Source organism: Bos grunniens, chromosome 20 (assembly GCF_055505025.1).
Source record: "Bos grunniens cultivar Pamir isolate PY7600 chromosome 20, Bosgru_T2T1.0, whole genome shotgun sequence".
Lineage (NCBI taxonomy): Eukaryota > Metazoa > Chordata > Mammalia > Artiodactyla > Bovidae > Bos > Bos grunniens.
The window spans coordinates 27683775-27704761 of NC_141184.1; the positions used below are offsets into that span (position 1 = coordinate 27683775).

Sequence of the window (20987 nt, forward strand, 5' to 3'; positions counted from 1 at the left end):
TGACATACTTTGCTTATAATCTATTATTTAGGAAATAATTTTAGTCCATCACAATTATGTTTTCCCCCACGATTTTGTAACATAGACCCATCCAGTTTGATGGTCATACCATTTGTAAAATGGTATAATCCAATGAATTATTAACATTGAAATGGGCTCATATATTAGAGCTTTTTATGACTATTGCTATTTCTGACAAATTTTTCTGATATTAAGTGGTAATTATTTAAAAACAAATTTAATACCATCAGCAGTAAGTGTAGTATACTTGAGTATGTGCATATGTATTGATATTTTTAAATACATGGAGCATATTCATGATATATTTTGTACATATACAACATCATGCATATGCCACACATACAGATATAAAACAATCTAATGTACACAGCCCCTCAAAATATATAAATGAGTTAATACCCAGGCAGTGAGCTAGATGGCGATACAGCACATAAAGATGTAATTTTACTCTAGAATCCATAGATTATGACCCCATTTAGGTCTTCAGAAACTATAGCAACAATAGTCTCTATATACTACATTAACTATTATTTTTCTCTTATTGAATAAAAATTTAATTGTAAATACATGGAACATAATCTGTCACAAAAATGGCTCTGATAATGGCAACCCACTCCAGTACTCTTGCCTGGAGAATGCCATGGACAGAGAAGCCTAGTAGGCACAAAGTCAGACACGACTGAAGGGACTTAGCATGCGCACACACGCACGCACACACACAGTGGCTTAAAAATGATACCCAAATCCTTTCTGCAAGGCCGTAAATATAAAGCCAATTGAAGAATAAGAGTGACAACAGAGTGGGTAAAAAAACTGGTGACAATGTTCAGGAAATGCTTTGCCCACATGTTTGATGTAGAATATTGCTGTTAGATTTGTCCCTTAGAAAATCACACATTTGTAAAAAAGAAGAACTGACTTACTATTATTTTTAGTTAACCTTCAGGATGCTGATTGTAACTTAGAAACTAATGGAACTAATTTGCATGTGTGTGTGTATATATATGCACAGGAAATCCTATTAGAGTTATTTTTTAATCACTATATGCTTGTGCCTTGTCATAGCTATTAGGGGGAAGTTAGTTCATGGTCATACATATTTTTATTTCTTTACAAAATAGTTTTTTCATCTTTAATCAAAATTTCCAATTATTTGCATTTGTCTAATAATCTTCTGATATGTGATACATTACCAGGAGAACAATGCTGAAGTTAAGATGGATGAAAAGCTGTGAAATAGTCTGTGCTTTTTAGGATATCCTTCTTTTGACACTGAAACCTGAAATTATGGCAAAGATAATAAGTGCAGTAAGAAAAACCTTCTGTGTAATATCACATATTAAATATTATGACCCAATATTTTTCATTAGTCAAAGAAAGAAATAAGCTTGTAAAAATAAAAAGTAATATATATAAAATAAAAAATAAACATATATTAATTGCTCCATACATCTCACCCTCTCCACCCCTCTCCCCATGACATGGAAACTTACATTCAGTTCAATTCAGTTCAGTCGATAAGTCATGTCCGACTCTTTGCGACCCACTGAACTGCAGCACGTTAGGCCTCCCTATCCATCACCAACTCCTGGAGCCCAACCAAACTCATGTCAATTAAGTCAGTGGTGCCAACCAACCATCCCATGCTCTGTCATCCCCTTCTCCTCTTGCCCTCAATCTTTCCCAGCATGAGGGTCTTTTCAAATGAGTCAGCTCTTCGCATCAGGTGGCTAAAGTATTGGAGTTTCAGCTTCAACATCAGTTATTCCAATGAACACCCAGGGCTGATCTCCTTTAGGGTGGACTGGTTGGATCTCCTTGTAGTCCAAGGGACTCTCAAGAATCTTCTCCAACACCACAGTTCAAAAGCATCAATTCTTCGGCGCTCAGCTTTCTTTATAGTCCAACTCTCACATCTGTACATGACCACTGGAAAAATCATAGCCTTGACTAGATGGACCTTTGTTGGCAAAGTAATGTCTCTGCTTTTGAATATACTATCTAGATTGGTCATAACTTTCCTATCAAGGAGTAAGCGTCTTTTAATTTCATGGCTGCAATCACCATCTGCAGTGATTTTGGAGCCCAGAAAAATAAAGTCTGACACTGTTTCCACTGTTTCCCCATCTATTTTCCATGAAGTGATGGGACCAGATGCCATGATCTTCGTTTTCTGAATGTTGAGCTTTAAGCCAACTTTTTCACTCTCCTCTTTCACTTTCATCAAGAGGCTCTTTAGTTCTTCTGCACTTTCTGCCTTAAGGTTGGTGTCATCTGCATATCTGAGGTTATTAATATTGCTCCCAGAAATCTTGATTCCAGCTTCTTCTTCTTCCAGCCCAGCGTTTCTCATGATGTACTCTGCATAGAAGTTAAATAAGCAGGGTGTCAATATACTGCCTTGATGTACTCCTTTTCTTGTTTGGAACCAGTCTGTTGTCCCATGTCCAGTTCTAACTGTTGCTTCCTGACCTGCATACAAATATCTCAAGAGGCAGGTCAGGGGGTCTGGTATTCCCATCTTTTTCAGAATTTTCCACAGTTTATTGTGATCCACACAATCAAAGGCTTTGGCATAGTCAATAAAGAAGAAATCGATGTTTTTCTGGAACTCTCTTGCTTTTTTGATGATCCAGCAGATGTTGGCAATTTGATTTCTGGTTCCTCTGCCTTTTCTAAAACCAGCTTGAACATCTGGAAGTTCACAGTTCACGTATTGCTGAAGCCTGCCTTGGAGAATTTTGAGCATTACTTTACTAGCATGTGAGATGAGTGCAATTGTGCGGTAGTTTGAGCATTCTTTGGCGTTGCCTTTCTTTGGGATTGGAATAAAAACTAACCTTTTCCAGTCCTGTGGCCACTGCTGAGTTTTCCAAATTTGCTGGCATATTGAGTGCAGCACTTTCACAGCATCATCTTTCAGGATTTGGAATAGCTCAACTGGAATTCTATCACCTCCACTAGCTTTGTTCGTAGTGATGCTTTCTAAGGCCCACTTGACTTTACATTCCAGGATGTCTGGCTCTAGGTGAGTGATCACACCATCGTGATTATCTTGGTTGTGAAGATCTTTTTGTACAATTCTTCTGTGTATTCTTGACACCTCTTCTTACTATCTTCTGCTTCTGTTAGGTCCATACCATTTCTGTCCTTTATCGAGCCCATCTGTGCATGAAATGTTCCTTTGGTATCTCTGATTTTCTTGAAGAGATCTCTAGTCTTTCCCATTCTGTTGCTTTCCTCTATTTCTTTGCAATGATCGCTGAGGAAGGCTTTCTTATCTCTTCTTGCTATTCTTTGGAACTCTGTATTCAGATGCTTATATTTTTCCTTTTCTCCTTTGCTTCTGTCTTCTCTTCTTTTCACATCTATTTGTAAGGCCTCCCCAGACAGCCATTTTGCTTTTTTGCATTTCTTTTCCATGGGGATGGTCTTGATCCCTGTCTCCTCTACAATGTCATGAACCACCGTCCATAGTTCATCAGGCACTCTGTCTATCAGATCTAGTCCCTTAAATCTATTTCTCACTTCCACTGTATAATCATAAGGGATTTGATTTAGGTCATACCTGAATGGTCTAGTGGCTTTCCTACTTTCTTCAATTTAAGTCTGAATTTGGCAATAAGGAGTTCATTATCTGAGCCACAGTCAGCTCCCGGTCTTGTTTTTGCTGACTGTGGAGAGCTTCTCCATCTTTGGCTGCAAATAATATAATCAATCTGATTTCAGTGTTGACCATTATATATTACATTATATCTAATATGTACAAGTATGGGCTTTAAAAATAAATCTAAGATTGAAATAGGATTGGAGTAAAAAAAAGTACATATATTATTTTTGAATGCCATCATCAGACAACTTAGTTTTCTTAAATGATTTTCTCTAAAAGAGAATAATGATGGTTGAAAATGCTGTTTCATGATCCAGGCAATGCAGAAAAGCAAGATTTTACTGATAGAATGGGTTAGAATATAACACATTGTTTAGAATAAAAAAGCTTTATTTTTTGTTTTTTCAAAAAACTTTGGATTTTAAGTCTTTACTGCTTTATGCGTCTTGCCTACTTCTGACATTTTTTCACCTTGGATTCCACTGTCATCTCTCCTAAATGAACCAGTCTTGATCATCTAAACAAATTATACTTAATTATTCAATTGAAAAACTTGTATTAGTGTTATAAGCTGAATTCTCTTCCCCTGAATTTATATTTTCAAGTCCTGACCTCCAGTACCTCAGAACATGACTGTATTTAGAGATAAGGTCTTTAAGGAGATAGGCAAGTTAAAATGAGGCTGTTTTGGTGGGCCCTAGCCTATCCTGACTGGTGTCTTTATAAGAAGAGGAGATTATAACACAGAGAGACACACCAGGGGCACATATGCACGAAGGGAAGATCAGGTGAGGACAGGGAGAGAACTCAGAATAAAATAAGACCTGCCTATATACTGATCATGGACATCTACCTTCCAGGACTGTGAAAACATAATTTTTTTTTTTTTTTTCTTGTTTAAGCCGCCTAGTCAGTGGTATGTTGTTATGGCAGCCCTTGCAAACAAATACAAACAGTGAACATTAACCTAAACATTTTGCAATGCTGGCTAATACTTTAAGTATTTTACTTGTCAATGCTCACATGAAAAGTAGTTTTTCAATCACATAGCTCATTTGTCTTCTGAGGATACCATAAGAAATTACTGTTTTCACAAGAGTCACAGTAATTAAATATTATTGATACCTCAAGGTCCAGTGACACGGAGACAAAGGACCAGTACACGGTTCACATTTGATCATGTACCTTGAGTTTCCTCCAGTTAAATATTATAAAAATGTGCATTTGCAACATGATTAGTGGTATTGCTAGTTTATTCCTTTTGTACATCCTGAATTTATATTTCAAAATTTGAATATATCAATCAGTAAAAAAAAAAGAAATATTTAAAAAATCTCTCTATCTCTCTCTATATATATACATAGTTTTATTTTAATAATTGCATAGCAAACAACAACCCTGCCCCTACACATAAAAAGAGTTTGTTTCCTCATTTGAACAATTTGTTTTCTGTTTTGTTTACTAACTCTTTAAAATATCACAATAAGATAGGAACTGCTGCTAAGTCACTTCAGTCATGTCCAACTCTGTGCGACCCCATAGACGGCAGCCCATCAGGCTCCCCGGTCCCTGGGATTCTCAAGGCAAGAACACTGGAGAGGGTTGCCATTTCCTTCTCCAATGCAGCAAAGTGAAAAGTGAAAGTGAAGTCGCTCAGTCGTGTCCGACTCTTAGTGACCCCATGGACTGCAGCCTACCAGGCCCCTCCGTCCATGGGATTTTCCAGGCGAGAGTACTGGAGTGGGTTGCCATTGCCTTCTCCAAAGATAGGAACTAGAGGAATTAATTTCTAATAAAACAAAATTAACTTTAGTGTTAAAATCCACCAGAATTCTTTCATTTGGCCATTCATTCATTTTTTCAAAAAGACTCAGCAATTATTAGATACTAAGCATTGTGTTTAACACTGGAGCTAAAATTTTGAACCAGGCAGAAATGGCCCATAATCACCTAGAGTGAAAACCATATTGACTGAAAATAGTATGTAATTTCCTTTCTGACACTGACAATTAAAAAAAGCTTTGAAATAGTGCCATTATTTAGTAGTCATTTGTATCTAATGGTTATCTAATACATACATACACTTTAGAAAACCAAATAATAATTTAACCTGTTATTATGAGTTAATAGGAAAGATTGCAAAATTTGGAACAAAGACATTTCTTAGTTTACAGCCTAGTTTTGCTGGGCCATAGTTTTATTATTTTGGGAAAATTATTTGAACCATGCAGACCTGTTTCCTTATGTATAAACCTTCATTATTAATTTTGATTTTGAGACTTGACTTAAAGCCAGAGATCATAATGAATACATGGTGGGCAAGTGATAATTGATTATACCTTTATTTTTATATTAAAATTAATAATATTAGGTTTAATCAAATAAAAATTATGTAAGGATCCAAGTCAGAATTACTTTCAAAGCATCTTGGGTTCCAGATCAAGCTGCTTGTTTTTTGAGGGTCTGGCTTCTAACCATTGTGAATTTCTCTTAGGAAATATATAAACTTTGTAAGAAATAAACAAAAAAAATCAATGTTATTCACCAGAATTAAACACAGTATCTGATCTGGTGATATAATTCTAATTGATTTCCAACTGTTTCATTCTAATAAGGTTCAGATATAATGTTTATTTGTGAGGTATTGTATAAATTCACTAAAGAGAATAATGTGTTGTTTTAGCTTTTTCTTTCTTCCTCACGTTATGCCTAAGAAACATTTTTTTTTTATTCTTGCACTGTGTGTGTGTGTGTGTGTGTGTGTGTGTGAGTGTATGTGTATATGTGTGCATTTGTTTGTGTGTGCTTAAAGTATCCTGCTCTTCTGATTCTATTACTCCAGGACTAGATTTTCTTTTGTGAGTTTTGATATTCCATAGAAATAAGAGACTGTTTTAAACATTCAAAGGCTTCTGCCACTTTACATTTAGAGAAGCAGGTCCAATTTTAAGTTCCTTCCGGCAGTTAGTTTCATTATTTTAGTGAGTTTTGGCATAGACTCTGATGGGTTAAAAAAGGCTTATGTTCATTGCTTGAAATCTTAGTTTTGTTTAGGTATTGGGAATCATAAAGAACATATTCAGCAATAAAACCCTCATCAATTGATTTAATCTATAAGAAAAATAAGTCTTACTTTGAAATGTTTTTTAATATATTTTTGTTTAGGAATTGGAGGGAAAGGTCACTATTAATAGAGAGTTTTAATCAATTGTGACAAATCTGTAAACTAAAGTAATGGTTCAGTATAAGATTATGAAAATTCCTAAAAAGGACACAATGAAAATATTTGAAATTTTTAATTTAAGATAAATGGTATTAAATAAATTGTGGCTCTCATAGTCATCCTATATAAAATTATGCTGTGATCACTGAGCTTTCCTCAGTCTCCTCTGGAAAGTGATATCAACATCATTGACACATTAAAAAAGGAAAGATACACCACTGGTACTTGATGAGTTAATGTGATAATAACTGGAATTATGCTATTCATTTAAAAGTATTTAGAAAAAAGAGTAAAAACATGCAGAAACCTAACACTTTTATATGAGGCTCCCAAGCTGTCTTTAAGCAGACTGACTGTAGCTTAGTGATCACAGGAAGCCCCTTTATCATATAACTTTAAGAACATGCACATGTAACTATACTCTTGGAAAGTTGTATCTGAATTTAAGTTTTAAAACACAAATGAAATTGGTGCTAATTAAATGGTACGAAATATAATTAATTTTACAAAAATAGGTACAAAATATTTTTAGAGTAATTTGTGCTTGTCTAATTTAGGACTATGTTTATAATTATTTTTGCATAGTTTCTTGAACATTCTTGTCTTTCCTATCTTCCAAATCATGTTTTACTGGTTCCTGTTTTGGATTTTCATATTACCTTTACTCATTTTAGTGACTCTAATTCTTTTAAAAATAAAAGTTACATACCCATTTCTAACAACAACAACAACAAAATTTGGACTTTCCATAAAACATAAATGGACCCCATAGATCAAGAATTCCAATTTTTAAAACCTTTAATAAACAGAAAATGATAGCCCAGTTGTCTTAATATATTCCATATTCTACAATATACTTTTTGAGACTGCTAATTATTATATACCATATGCATATATATATATATGTATATATATAATATAGACTATAGATTATGCTTTTTATCTACTTTCAGCGCTGTTAAAATACAATATTTTTCACCCATAGTAATTTAACTGCATGTTTTTCACTTGATTTTTTACTATGATTTTTTTTTTATGTTTTTGTTTTTTTTTGTTTTTTAATCATTCTTTTTTTTTTAATTTTATTTTTAAACTTTACATAATTGTATTAGTTTTGCCAAATATCAAAATGAATCTATCACAGGTAATTGAGCTTCATTACTATGTCTGCCATCAAAGTCCATCCAAAAACATAACTCTGCCAGATTCAAATGGATATAATTATTTTCCTGGAAAAAAAATGAGCCTGGAATACGTCCACTTTGCTTCAGGTTGAACTACTCCAATGTTTTACAGTTTTAAAGTGCTCCGTGGATGTTCTTTGGCATGTCAGAAGTTTTTTAACTTGTTCATCAGTGTATGCTGCTGTGAGTTGGTTCTGGTATGTGAAGCACTTTAAAGAAAGGCAAAGTTTAAATTCTATAGAATAAGTAAAAGAATACTATAGAAGAAAGTATGCCTTACTGTTATCTATGAATTTTACTTTAATATTAACTTTACTTGTAAATATTTGTTTATACTGTGAATTTAACAACATCTGACTCGAAAATGACCTTTGTAAGTATACAAAGATGTGTTAAGAACATGAACTTAACTTTTTAAGACTGTTTGACCAATGCGAAATTATACTTGGTGAAAGAAATTTCATTTTCTGGCCAATAAAACTTGAAATAAAGTATTTTAAACATAAAAACATCCTTATATTTGACCCTTAAATGGGCAGAAAGAGACCAAAACCACAATTAATGTAAGGTCTCAATTTATGAATAAATTCAGAAATTTCTAGAAAAGCAAGTGTTTTTCACAAGAAAAATAATAGTTGCAGAGTAACTTGGTCTTATTTTCCTATTATTTGTACAAGGAAACAAGCTATGAGAGACTATTGATAAGCAACATCCTACTTAATCTCAAATAGGGTTTTGTTTCCTAACATTTGCTTATTTACTTACTCTATAGAATTTAGGTAATTGTATCACTGCAGTCACTGTCCGCAGTGATTCTGGAGTGCAAGAAAATAAAGTCTGTCACTGTTTCCATTGTTTCCCCATCTATTTGCCATGAAGTGATGAGACCAGTTGGCATTATCTTAGTTTTTTAAATGTTGAGCTTTAAGTCAGCTTTTTAACTCTCTTCTTTCACTTTCATCAAGAGGCCACTTAGTTCCTCTTTGCTTTCTGTCATAAGGATGGTGTTATCTGCATATCTGAGCTTATTGATATTTCTCTTGGCAATCTTGATTCCAGCTTATGTTTCATCCATCCTGGCATTTCGCATGATGTACTCTGCATATAAGTTAATAAGCAGGATGATAATATACAGCTTTTATATACTCCTTTCCCAATTTTGAACTAGTCTGTTGTTCCATGTTCAGTTCTTACTACTGCTTCTTGATCTGAATACAGGTTTCTCAGGAGGCAGGTATGGGAATATTATACAGGTCTGATACGCCCATCTCTCTTAAGAGTTTTTCACCATTTGTTGTGATCCACAAAGGCTTTTGCATAATCAATGAAACAGAAGATGTTTTTCTGGAATTCCCTTGATTTTTCTATGATTCAACGGATGTTGGCAATTTGATCTCTGTCCCTCTGTCTTTTTTAATCCAGACTGTACATCTGGAATTTCATAGTTCATGTACTGTTAGAGCCTAGCTTGTAGGATTTGGAGCATTACTTTGCTAGCATGTTAAAAAAGTGCAATTGTGCAGTAGTGTGATCATTCTTCGCCATTGCTCTGCTTTGAGATTGGAATGAAAACTGACCTTTTTGAGTCCTGTGGCCACTGCTGAGTTTTCCAAATTTGCTGGCATGTTGAGTGCAGCACTTTCACAGCATCATCTTTTAGGATTTGAAATAGCTCAACTGGAATTCTATAACCTCCACTAGCTTTGTTTGTAGTGATGTTTCCTATATCAGGCTTTAGGTGAGTGATCACACCATTGTGATTACCTGGGTCATGAAGATCTTTTTTGTATAGTTCTTCTGAGTATTCTTGCCACCTCTTCTTAATATCTTCTGCTTCTGTTAGGTCCATACCATTTCTGTTCTTTACTGTGCCAGTCTTTGCATGAAATTTTCCCTTGGTGTCTCTAATTTTCTCAAAGAGATCTCTTGTCTTTCCCATTCTATTGTTTTCCTCTATTTCTTTACATTGTTCACTTAGGAAGGCTTTCTTATCTCTCCTTGCTATTCTTTGGAATTCTGTATTCAGATGTGTATGTCTTTCCTTTTCTGCTTTGCCTTTTGCTTTCTCTTCTTTTCCATTTGTTTGTTAGGCCTCCTCAGACAACAGTTTTGCCTTTTTGCCTTTCTTTTTCTTGGGGATGATCTTGATCACTGCCTCCAATAGTGTTTTGAACCCTTTTTACATAGTAATTCAGGTAACTCCACCAGACTAATCCCATGAATATATTTGTCACTTCCACTTTACAATCGTTAGAGGATTCTTTTAGATCATACCTGAATGGCCTCATGTTTTTTTTTTTTTTTTCTTTAGGTTTTAATCAGACTTAGTTTAAGTCTGATTTTAGCAATAAGGAGTTCATGATCTGAGCCAAAGTCAACTCCCAGTCTTGTTTTTGCTGACTGTAAAGAGCTTCTCCATTTTTGGTTGCAAAAAATATAATCAATCTGAAATTTGGTGTTGACTATCTGGTGATGTCCATGTGTAGAGTCGTCTCTTGTGTTGTTGGAAGAGGGTGTTTCCTGTGACCAATGTGTTCTCTTGGCAAAACTCTGTTAGCCTTTGCCCTGCTTAATTTTATAGTCAAAGACCAAATTTGCCTGTTACTACAGGTATCTCTTGACTTCCTACTTTTGCATTCCAGTTCTCTATGGTGAAAAGGACATTTTCATCATACCCTTTTGGGGGGTATTAGTTCTAGAAGTTCTTGTAGGTGTTCACAGAACCGTTGAACTTCAGCTTCTTCTGCATTAGTGATTGGGGCACAGACTTGGATTACTGTGAAACTGAATAGTTTGCCTTGGAAACAAACTGAAAACATTGTCATTTTACAGGTTGCACACAAGAACCACATTTCCAACTCTTATGTTGACTATGAGGGCTACTCCATTTCTTCTAAAGGATTCTTGCCTATAGAAGTAGACATAATGGTCATCTGAATTTAATTCACCCATTCCCATCCATTTTAGTTTACTGATTCCTAAAATGTCGATGTTTACTTTTGCCATCTCCTGTTTGATCACTTCCAATTTACCTTGATTCATGGACCTAACATTCTAGGTTCCTATGAAATAGTGTTCTTTACAGCATTGGACTTTACTTTTACCACAACTGGGCATTGGAAGTTGATCTCTTTGTCATTGTTTTTGAATTATCCATATTGCATAATTCAATTTATATAAAATTCTAGGAAATACAAATTAATCTCTTCTTCAAAAGCAGATCAATGATTATTTTACGCATAGGGTATGGTAGAGATGGTCTACAAAGTAGAGAAGCATTCTATATGTCAGTCTTTTTTTTTTTTTTTCATTTTAAAAGTGAATATTTAATTCAACATTGCAATAAGAATTAAACAGTTAAAAACAGAAGCATATTAGTGGCTTAAAAAGGACAGCAACTTTAGTTCCTTTGGAGAGGATTTTGACTGCCGGTTGTCTACAGCAAAACAATGCTAGGAAAATGTTTGTAGAAGACAGAAAATCTCTCTGAATGCAAGTCTAAAATGCTTAAAAATAGGGATTAAAGGTTTTAAAGATGCAAACCAGAAGTATCCAGTATTAAGATGGCCAAAAAATGAACTCCACATAGTCTAGAGACTAGAATCCCAGACGATCATGACTGTTACACAGGCACCTGGCTGTGGTTCATCCACTACCACCTTCTTGGTTCTTCTAGATCCTTCTTGGCTTTCATCTGGGTAACTCCAAGGCACTGTGAGGAAAACAGATGGATAGATGCCCATTTCTCCTGTAGTCCCTCTCAGTTTGGCAATTAAGCAGTCAGTCAGTGAGAAAAGGTATTTAATCCATAACTTATAGTCCCCATAAGACCTCACTCAATTTGAAAAACCGCCAGTTCTGTCAAATACGCCAGCACTCCAATAAGGTATTTAGGACACAAAATCTTTATTTTTCCATCAGTATGTGCTGAAGCTACAGATGTTGAAACACGAACCAATCTTGTGGCTGATAAATGAATTTTGAAATGCCTATGGAAATGTGAATACAGGCAGTCCATGAACAAGTCAACTTCCTCCTGGGTAACTTCCCCAGGTGTTTTGTGAACACTGTCCCATAAAGCTTTTGCATCTTCTGGATGTATGGCGTAAGAAATGTCCAGACTATGAGGGCTACAGGGTACAGACCAAAGAAATTCAGTAGTGGCCATATAATGGTCCATTTTGCATGCAGTCCACATAGCAGCCATCCAGGAAAGGTTAAATGCATTGATTGCTAAGGGACGGAAGTAACAGTCAAAAGTTTTCTGAAACCAGGTTCCAATTATAGCTGTATTAGTCTCTGCACCATTTACAAGGAATAAGGGTAGACAGGTGAAATCTTCTGAAACAGTCTCCAGAAGACTGTCTCCAAATACACAGCAGAACCAACCAGTCCACAACACTTTGCCTTCTCTGTGCTCAGATGGCAATTGAGATTTGGACAGAATCTGGACAAGAAATGCTTCAGGATCTCTTTGTGTTCCTTTCACTCCCATGAGAGTAGAGAAAACCACTTTGATGTTGAAGTCATCTCCCACTTCCACAGCAAGTCCTTTCTGCTTTTCAGCAGCAATAAATGCATTCAGAAGTTTAGAGTACTCTTTGAAATTAGTATAGGAGGATTTATATAAGGGAGTTAAACTATATAAAGTCCATTGTTTATGCAGAAGGAATGCAAACTTTTGAGGATCAACATCTTCCTGCAGTTGTGAACCCTGGGGGATTTTCCTTCGTGGTGGAGTTGGGATAAATGAAGTCTGCTTCCTGACTGATTCTAATCGTTTCTGCAGAGGGGTGGCGCCTATAAAGAAATCTTTAAGCCTTGAGGAGGCGTCTTGTCTAGGAGTCAATTCCGGTGCATCATAAGAATCCATGGTCAATAAAATGCCGTGATGACGCTGTCACCCATTCCCTTCACGAATCATTCTTCAAGCCGGGATCCAAAACTCCATCAAAACTGCAATCCCTCGAGGTAAAAAAGCCGCCAAAATGACAGCAAAGAGAAAGTCCAGAAGAACCCCTGGCCCTCCCAAATTCCCTCAAGCTCCACCACAAGACGGTTCAAGACGGATGCAAAGGAGCCCAGAAAGACCTCCGCTCCCAAAGACGCCAGCCCAGCCTGGCACCTCAAGCCGAAGGGATATATCCGCTGCCTCAACCACCAGCTCCGCGACCCTCACTCATAAGGAGTCAGCTTCAGCCCGCGGAGGGAAAGGGCAAGGGACAGTGTGTCCCACCTCGCCCCTCTCCACTTGAGCCCTCAGAGGCCAACGCTAGCTCGGAAATCCCTATATGTCAGTCTTTTGTCAAAGATTTCAGTGGCCATTTGTCAAACTGAAAGAATTACTGAGCATAAAATATACTTTGTTGAAACTTATTTCAAAAAAATTTGTAACCCCAAATAATTTTTTTCTTTTTCTAAATTAATTTATTTTTTTATTTAAATTTATGTATTTTAATTAGAGGCTAATTACTTTATTGTATTGGTTTTGCCATACATCAACATGAATCCACCACAGGTGTACATGTGTTCCCAATCCTGAACACCCCTCCCACCTCCCTCCCCATACCCTCCCTCTGGGTCATCCCAGTGCACCAGCCCCAAGCATCCTCTATCCTGCATCGAACCTGGACTGGCGATTCATTTCATATATGATATTATACATGTTTCAATGCCATTCTCCCAAATCATCCCCCCCACCTCTCCCACAGAGTCCAGAAGACTGTTCTATACATCTGTGTCTCTTCTGCTGTCTCGCTTACAGGGTTATCATTACCATCTTTCTAAATTCCATATATATGTGTTAGTATACTGTATTGGTATTTTTCTTTCTGGCTTAATTCACTCTGTATAATTGGCTTCAGTTTCATCCAACTCATTAGAACTGATTCAAATGTATTCTTTTTAATGGTTGAGTAATACTCCATTGTGTATATGTACACATTTCTTATCCATTCATCTGCTGATGGACATCTAGGTTGCTTCCATGTCCTGGCTATTATAAACAGTGCTGCGATGAACATTGGGGTACACATGTCTGTTTCAATTCTGGTTTCCTCTGTGTGTATGCCCAGCAGTGGGATCGCTGGGTTGTATGGCAGTTCTATTTCCAGTTTTTTAAGGAATCTCCACACTGTTCTCCATAGTGGCTGTACTAGTTTGCATTCCCACCAACAGTGAAAGAGGGTTTCCTTTTCTCCACACCCTCTCCAGCATTTATTGCTTGTAGACTTTTGGATCGCAGCCATTCTGACTGGTGTGGAATGGTACCTCATTGTGGTTTTGATTTGCATTTATCTGATAATGAGTGATGTTGAGCATCTTTTCATGTGTTTGTTAGCCATCTGTATGTCTTCTTTGGAGAAATGTCTATTTAGTTCTTTGGCCCATTTTTTGATTGGGTTGTTTATTTTTCTGGAATTGAGCTGCAGGAGTTGCTTGTATATTTTTGAGATTAGTTGTTTGTCAGTTCCTTCATTTGCTATTATTTTCTCCCATTCTGAAGGCTGTCTTTTTACTTTGTTTATAGTTTCTTTTGTTGTGCAGAAGCTTTTAATTTTAATTAGGTCCCATTTGTTTATTTTTGCTTTTATTTCCAAATAAATAATTTTAAAATAAATCCATTTACCTTAAGCTTTAATAATGAAAACACATGGAAAGTTATGTACATCATTACTCTTGAGGAAAAGCAAATAAAAATATGAAATGTAACTATTCACCTGTTAGAAGGTCAAAAACACATACTTTTATACACAGAATGTCATTTGTCAAAGAAAATGTGTTTATTTGGGACTAGCAGAGGAATTTTTATTCAGGACATGCAAATAGCAAGCTACAGGTGTGTCTGTTGTGGATTTGGCTGTAATTATGTGCAGAAAATGTAAAGAGAGGAAGAGTTAAATGAGAGTTGGATGAAATAAAAATCAAATGGAGAACAGCTTTGAAAATTCCCCAAGTAGACAAAACCAGTCTTGTTTCATAAACAAAACTCAATTCAGCTTATTTTCTGAGACCAACCTGATTGGGTAGTTTCTAGTTCATGCCTCTGGTAACCATATACAAAGTTTCTCATGACTGATAGAAGGTAATCCCTGACCAAATTCCTGTCATTCAAGAAAGTTCCAATGTTATCAAATTTCTATGAAGCAAGCATTTATGAGAAATCATTCTCTTTGTCATTGTTGTTCACCGCCCCTTCTCTGGTTCCATTCCTTCACATTTTCCCCTTTTGTTCAAGATCTTTCACAAAAATCATTGCTGAGAAATTATCATTCAGGTGTTGTTAATTTTTTCTGCTATACACTTTTTTATAGATGGATTGCATTGTTATGTCCCTTGGATCTGAAGAGGGTTGTCCTCAGGTCTCTTTCCCATGAAGCTGAGGAGGCTCACGCTAAGGTGTCTTGTCCCACAGATGAGGAAAATGATAGGGAGTGCTACTGCTTCATTTGAGTGAGAGGATTGGTGAAAGAATCTCAGTTATGTCCCGCTGTGGTGGATGATTTAGTTTTCATAATCAGTTGAGTTTCAAGAAAAGACTTTGAAAGGAAAAGAAGTTTGTTTTGTACATGTATTTTTGAGGAAGATATATGTATACTATTACAAAACAGTAGAAATAAACTGGAGACCAGAAGCTCAATGACAGTTATTGATTGAAATATGCTTCTCAACCAGTTTCCCCAACTGTTTATGTTTGTTGTTAAGTCGCTCAGTCGTGTCCAACTCTTTGAGACCCCATGGACTGCAGCATGCCAGGCTTCCCTGTCCTTCATCATCTCCCAGAGCTTGGTCAAACTCACATCTGTTGAGTCGGTGGTGCCGTACATCCCAAGGTTCAGGAGCTTGGACAACTTCTGCTTGGTAATGTCCTATGTTATTTTTAGTTCTTGTGTTAAGTTATTTTCCCTGACCTATTGACATAAAAATAACTTTCTTCACTAGGACACAAGTTCCCCTTGCTGAGAAGTGAGGAGGTTTAGAGTTTTGAAATTTTTTCAGCACTACTTTTGGATACTTATTTTATTTGGGTTTCTTGATATTTCAAAGCTTGGACAGAAGCACTGAAAGTGGTAGACATAACTATGAAAAGATTGTGAATCAGTTTTTCAAATTCTGCTATTCCAACCCAAAGAAAAAGTTTTTGGTGATTGCAACCCTGAGCCCTTTCTATCCACTATAGTGTTTTTTGTAGTCACTTCTCCAAACTATAAGCTTCCCCACTCTAATGTCATTTGTAAAGCTGGTATGAGAAAAAAACAAAATTAGGTATATAAGCAGTGGAAGGATGAGTTTTTCTCATTTTGGCATCAGGAGTAAGGACAGTGATCCTATAATATACCTTCCAATTAAGGCAAGAATAGAATATACATTTTTCCACATGAAAAGAAATACCCAATGTTTTTTTAAGGATAGACATAATTCTGTCCTTTTGCTTAGATTTCCTTTCTTTGAATGAAAGATGATATCTTATGGTTATATGAATGTACACACACATACACACACATACACTTACTATATAGAACACATGGTAATCTGGTCCATTCACATTATGGGAATGTTTGTTCAAGCACCTTAAATTTCTACAGATCTGAAGTAACAAGTGAACTGATCTAGTATAAATAAGATTTTCATGGAGGTCTGGAACATCTTGAGGTGAGAAGAAAGTTGAATTAAGTTTTAACCATCCACCAGATTTTTGGCCAATTTCCAACAACATGCCATTGAGTGGGAGCACATCAGCTTCTCTTTTAACAGTACTGTTATTGTTTTCATTTCCATTATAGAGATACATTAAGGGAAAAGATGATATAAGCTTGTGTATATTCCAATAGGGAGTGAATTCATGTTCACAAGGTTATATGGAATAGCAAAGTTACAAATATTCACTGGGAGATACACTATGGTTTTGTCATGCTCATCATTGTTTATGAAACCAAGAAAAATGTGAGATAAGAGTTCAGGCCTGAGTTGACGGTACCCAATGGAAACCAATAATATCTGGTGCCAATCTTCTAGAAGAGAGGAGACTAGTGATTTCAAAGCTACCAAAGGAAAATCTTACATCTTTCCTACTTATATTTTGCCATCTTTCTAAATATAGTAACTAGGCCACCAGTCCTGATCAGTCATGATTATTGTTAGCTCTGGCATAAATATGTTGTTGCTGTTTTGTTGCTCAGCCATGTCTGACTTTGTGACCCCATGGACTGCAGCATGCCAGACTTCCCTGTCTTTCACTGTCTCTCAGAGTCTGCTCAAACTCATGTCCATTGAGTTGATGATGCCATCAAACCATGGCATAAATATAACAATCAGTAAGTTTAACAGAATCAGAGAATTTTTGTAAGGTGGGTATACAAGCTAAATCTGAAGAAAAGGGCAATAGGAAAATCAGGGAAACAACAAGCAAAGGCATGAATGACATGATTTAACATGATACACAGTGAGGATAAAAAAAATAAAAAAAATTTATAAAAGTCTGGTTCATATATCTTAGGTAAGCTATCCTCTTTAGATGCCATCTACTTTAGTCCTTAAAATTTTTTAGCCTTAGGTCACCAGTTAATACATATATCTCTACAGATTTGGGGGATTTCTTTAGATGTGACACATGAATCCTTGAAGTTTGGCTGCATCATGGTTGTTTAATATCCTGTGAAGTAGGGTTCTTTCCAGCAAGATTAAAGATATCTTTTTGGAAATGTCTCTTCTGATAGATGAGATCTCTGGGCTGTAAGGTGTGATGTTTGACATCTGTTTCCTGAAAGAGCACTGTGGAAAGCCTGCTCTATCAAAATGTTTATGGGCTTGATTATGCCTTTCCAAAGTTGAAGGATATCTTTCTTTATTAGCCATGGGTCAAAAGAAATTGGGGCTAAGTGCATCAATTGTCCTGTAATTATTTTAAAAGATATAAGTTTTTGCATCCTGGAGGGAATAGATCTAAAATTTGGAAGAACCAAGAATAATACTCTTGGCCATGGTGTTCAGAGGGTTTCAACTCATTCAGCTGAGTCTTAATAATTAGATTTGTATGTTTGAGCAATGCTGAAGACCAAACATGATAAGTACAATCAAGGTGCTGCAGAAATGGCCAGACCACACAGACTCATCAAAACATCGGACCAGTAAAGTGGATTCCCCAGTCACTATGAAGGTCAAGGGAGCTCCCCAAGTGAAAATAATCTTTTCTAATGATATCTGAGCTACAGAAGAAGCAGTCACATGTTTTCATGAAAAACTTCAGTCCAATGTGAAAATATGCAAACCATTATAAAAACGTTCATGAGTGGGAGTGATTGTATGAAATCCATTCAGGTGGTTCATTGGATAAATGAAAATATACAGAGATAGTTTGGATAGTTTTTCCAGCATTTAGAACAGATGGAACAAGCAGGGTAAATACTTTCTGCAGCCTTGTCAAAGGTTCCCTACCAATACTGATTCATGAACAGTATTTTATCAGCAGCCAAGTGACAAGGTAGAGGGCTTCCCTGGTAGCTCAGTCAGTAAAGAATCTGCCTGCCAAGCAGGAGACACAAGAGATGCAGGTTCAATCCCTGAATTGGGAAGATGCCCTGGAGAAGGAAATAGCAACCCACTCCAGTATTTTTGCCTGGGAAATCCCATGGAAAGAGGAGCCTGAGGTCCCTGAGATCACAAAAGAGTCAGACATGGTTTAGTGACTAAGCAACAATAACAAAGTGACAAGGTAAGCACTTTTTGCAGTCTTGTCAATGTATCTCTACTAATATTGATTTATGAATATTATCATTTTATCAAGTACCAACTAATTTAATTTAGGTATAGTAGTAATAAAAATTTTAAATTTCCTAAAAAGACTGGCTTATTATTGGGTCACAACTAGAGTTTCTTTTCTTCATGATACCAGTAGCCTTCAGATCTTCAATTTTCTATTTCTTTTTCAGGGGCCATTTATTTGTATTTTCCTGGAAAATGCACTTTAGGTTGTCACCAGCAAAAGTAGTCTTCTGGACTGTGACAGATATTTTGTCCGTGGATCCCATAAGAGCGGCATTTTTTGAAGAAATAATCAATGAGGTGATTTCCTTTGTCTTCCAGAGAGTTGAACTTAGAATGCCCAGGGACTTTAATAATAGCCAAAGCTGCTGGCCAGAGTATAGCATCTTAAGTTTTGAACATAACTACCATTTTAAATTTTGTCTCTACTGGAAGTCAAAAAATCTGGTTTCTATAACATTCCAAAATCATGGGGTACTCTAAAGGCATGATAGCTATCAGTATTTGTGTTTGCAGTTTTACCTTCTGGTAGATTACATGCTTGAATATCATTTAGAATATAATTCAACTTGTTGGGCTGAAGTGGCCAAAAGTAGGGGTACAGCCTCAAGGACCTCAAAAGGAGTTGTTATTGAATATCCAGTGCAATATTTGCCATTTTCATTTTTCAAGTAAGAGCCATTAGTAAACCATGAACAGTCAACATTTGTCAAGGAGGTTTCTTTTAAGTTATTACATGGGGTTGATAGGTGATTCATTCAAGTTAGATAGATATAGGAGGGTTTGTTCATGGAAGAAGGAAAAAGAGTAACTGGATTGTTACAAAGAATGAGAGTGATATGTAGGTTGGTTAGTGAAAGAATTTTATAAAGTAAGAGAGCTTGCTGAAAAATGTTGGGAATGATATGAGTTCAAGAGAACTTTGACAGCATGAGGTACAAAAATGGTCAGAGGATCCTGTGACCATTTCTTCAGTGGCCTTTACCAGAAGGCAGTGGCAAGGATATCCCCAAGGCACGAGGGGTGACACTGGGTCATGGGATCTAGTTGTTGGCTGTTATAACCTAGAGGTTGTGGTAGCCCCCATGTTTTTGAGTAAGTACTCTGAAGGTATTATCCTCTTTTTCCTAAACAAAAAGCAAACAGGGAAGTTTATAGTTCATAAGCTGCTGCTGCTGCTAAGTCATTTCAGTCATGTCTGACTCTGTGAGACCCCATAGATGGCAGCCCACCAGGCTCTTCTGTCCCTGGGGTTCTCCAGGCAAGAAGACTGGACTGGGTTGCCATTTCCTTCTCCAATGCATGCATGCATGCATACATGCTAAGTCAATTCAGTCATGTCCAACTCTCTGTGACCCCATGGACAGCAGCCCACCAGACTCCTCTTTCCATGGGATTCTCTAGGCAAGAATACTGGAGTGGGTTGCCATTTCCTTCTCCATAGTTCATATATCTGAGGGCAAAATGATTTATGAAGGTTTCCTTCAAGATTTTAAAGGCTAGATCATCTTGGTTTTTTGAGATAATGGGAGTTTAGTGGTTTTTATTAAGACAAGCAAAGCCTGGACCATGAAAGATAAGTTTGGAATCAATTGTGATACTAAGCAGCTACTACAAGAATACCTAATAATTGACGTTTAAATAAGTTTGGAATCAATTGTGATACTAAGCAGCTACTACAAGAATACCTAATAATTGACGTTTAGTTTTAGGTTTGGGGAAATACAGGATGCCAGGAAGGCTTTTGGGATCTATCTAGGTGTAACCCTTGTTCTGAGATAAAATATCTTAGATATTGGACTTGGTTTTGAACAATATGCAATTTTTCCTTTGAGAACTTGTTTCCCTTAGTGGCTAAGAGTTGTAACAGATGAAATCTGCCTTCTTGTGAGGATTAGGTTTGACAAGGTGAGCACAGAAGTAAACCGTCTATATATTGTCGAATAGTAGAGCCTCCAGAAGATTTTGTATCATCAAAATCAGCTTTTAAATTTTGTGAAAAGGACTTTTGGAAGAACTATGGGCCATTTCTGTTCAGGTATATTGTTGTCCTTCTAAGGCAAAAGCAAGAATATATTGGCCAGCCTTATCAACCAGAATACTAAACAATGTATTGAATATATTGATCATGATGAAAAACTTCCTTTCAGTAGGGATTAATGCTAATAATGTATGGGGATTAGGAACA

At 36.3% G+C, this 20987-nt stretch overlaps 1 long non-coding RNA gene and 1 pseudogene across 2 annotated transcripts in view; one reads left to right on the forward strand and one right to left on the reverse strand.

Annotated features, from left to right (window-relative positions):
• Nucleotides 1-20987, forward strand: part of LOC147350174 (uncharacterized) — a 173643-nt gene that overhangs the window by 144999 nt on the left and 7657 nt on the right. The window lies entirely within an intron of this gene.
• Nucleotides 11555-13336, reverse strand: LOC147350175 (centromere protein L pseudogene; annotated as a pseudogene). The gene has a single exon (XR_015149195.1). The product of XR_015149195.1 is annotated as a centromere protein L pseudogene (transcript).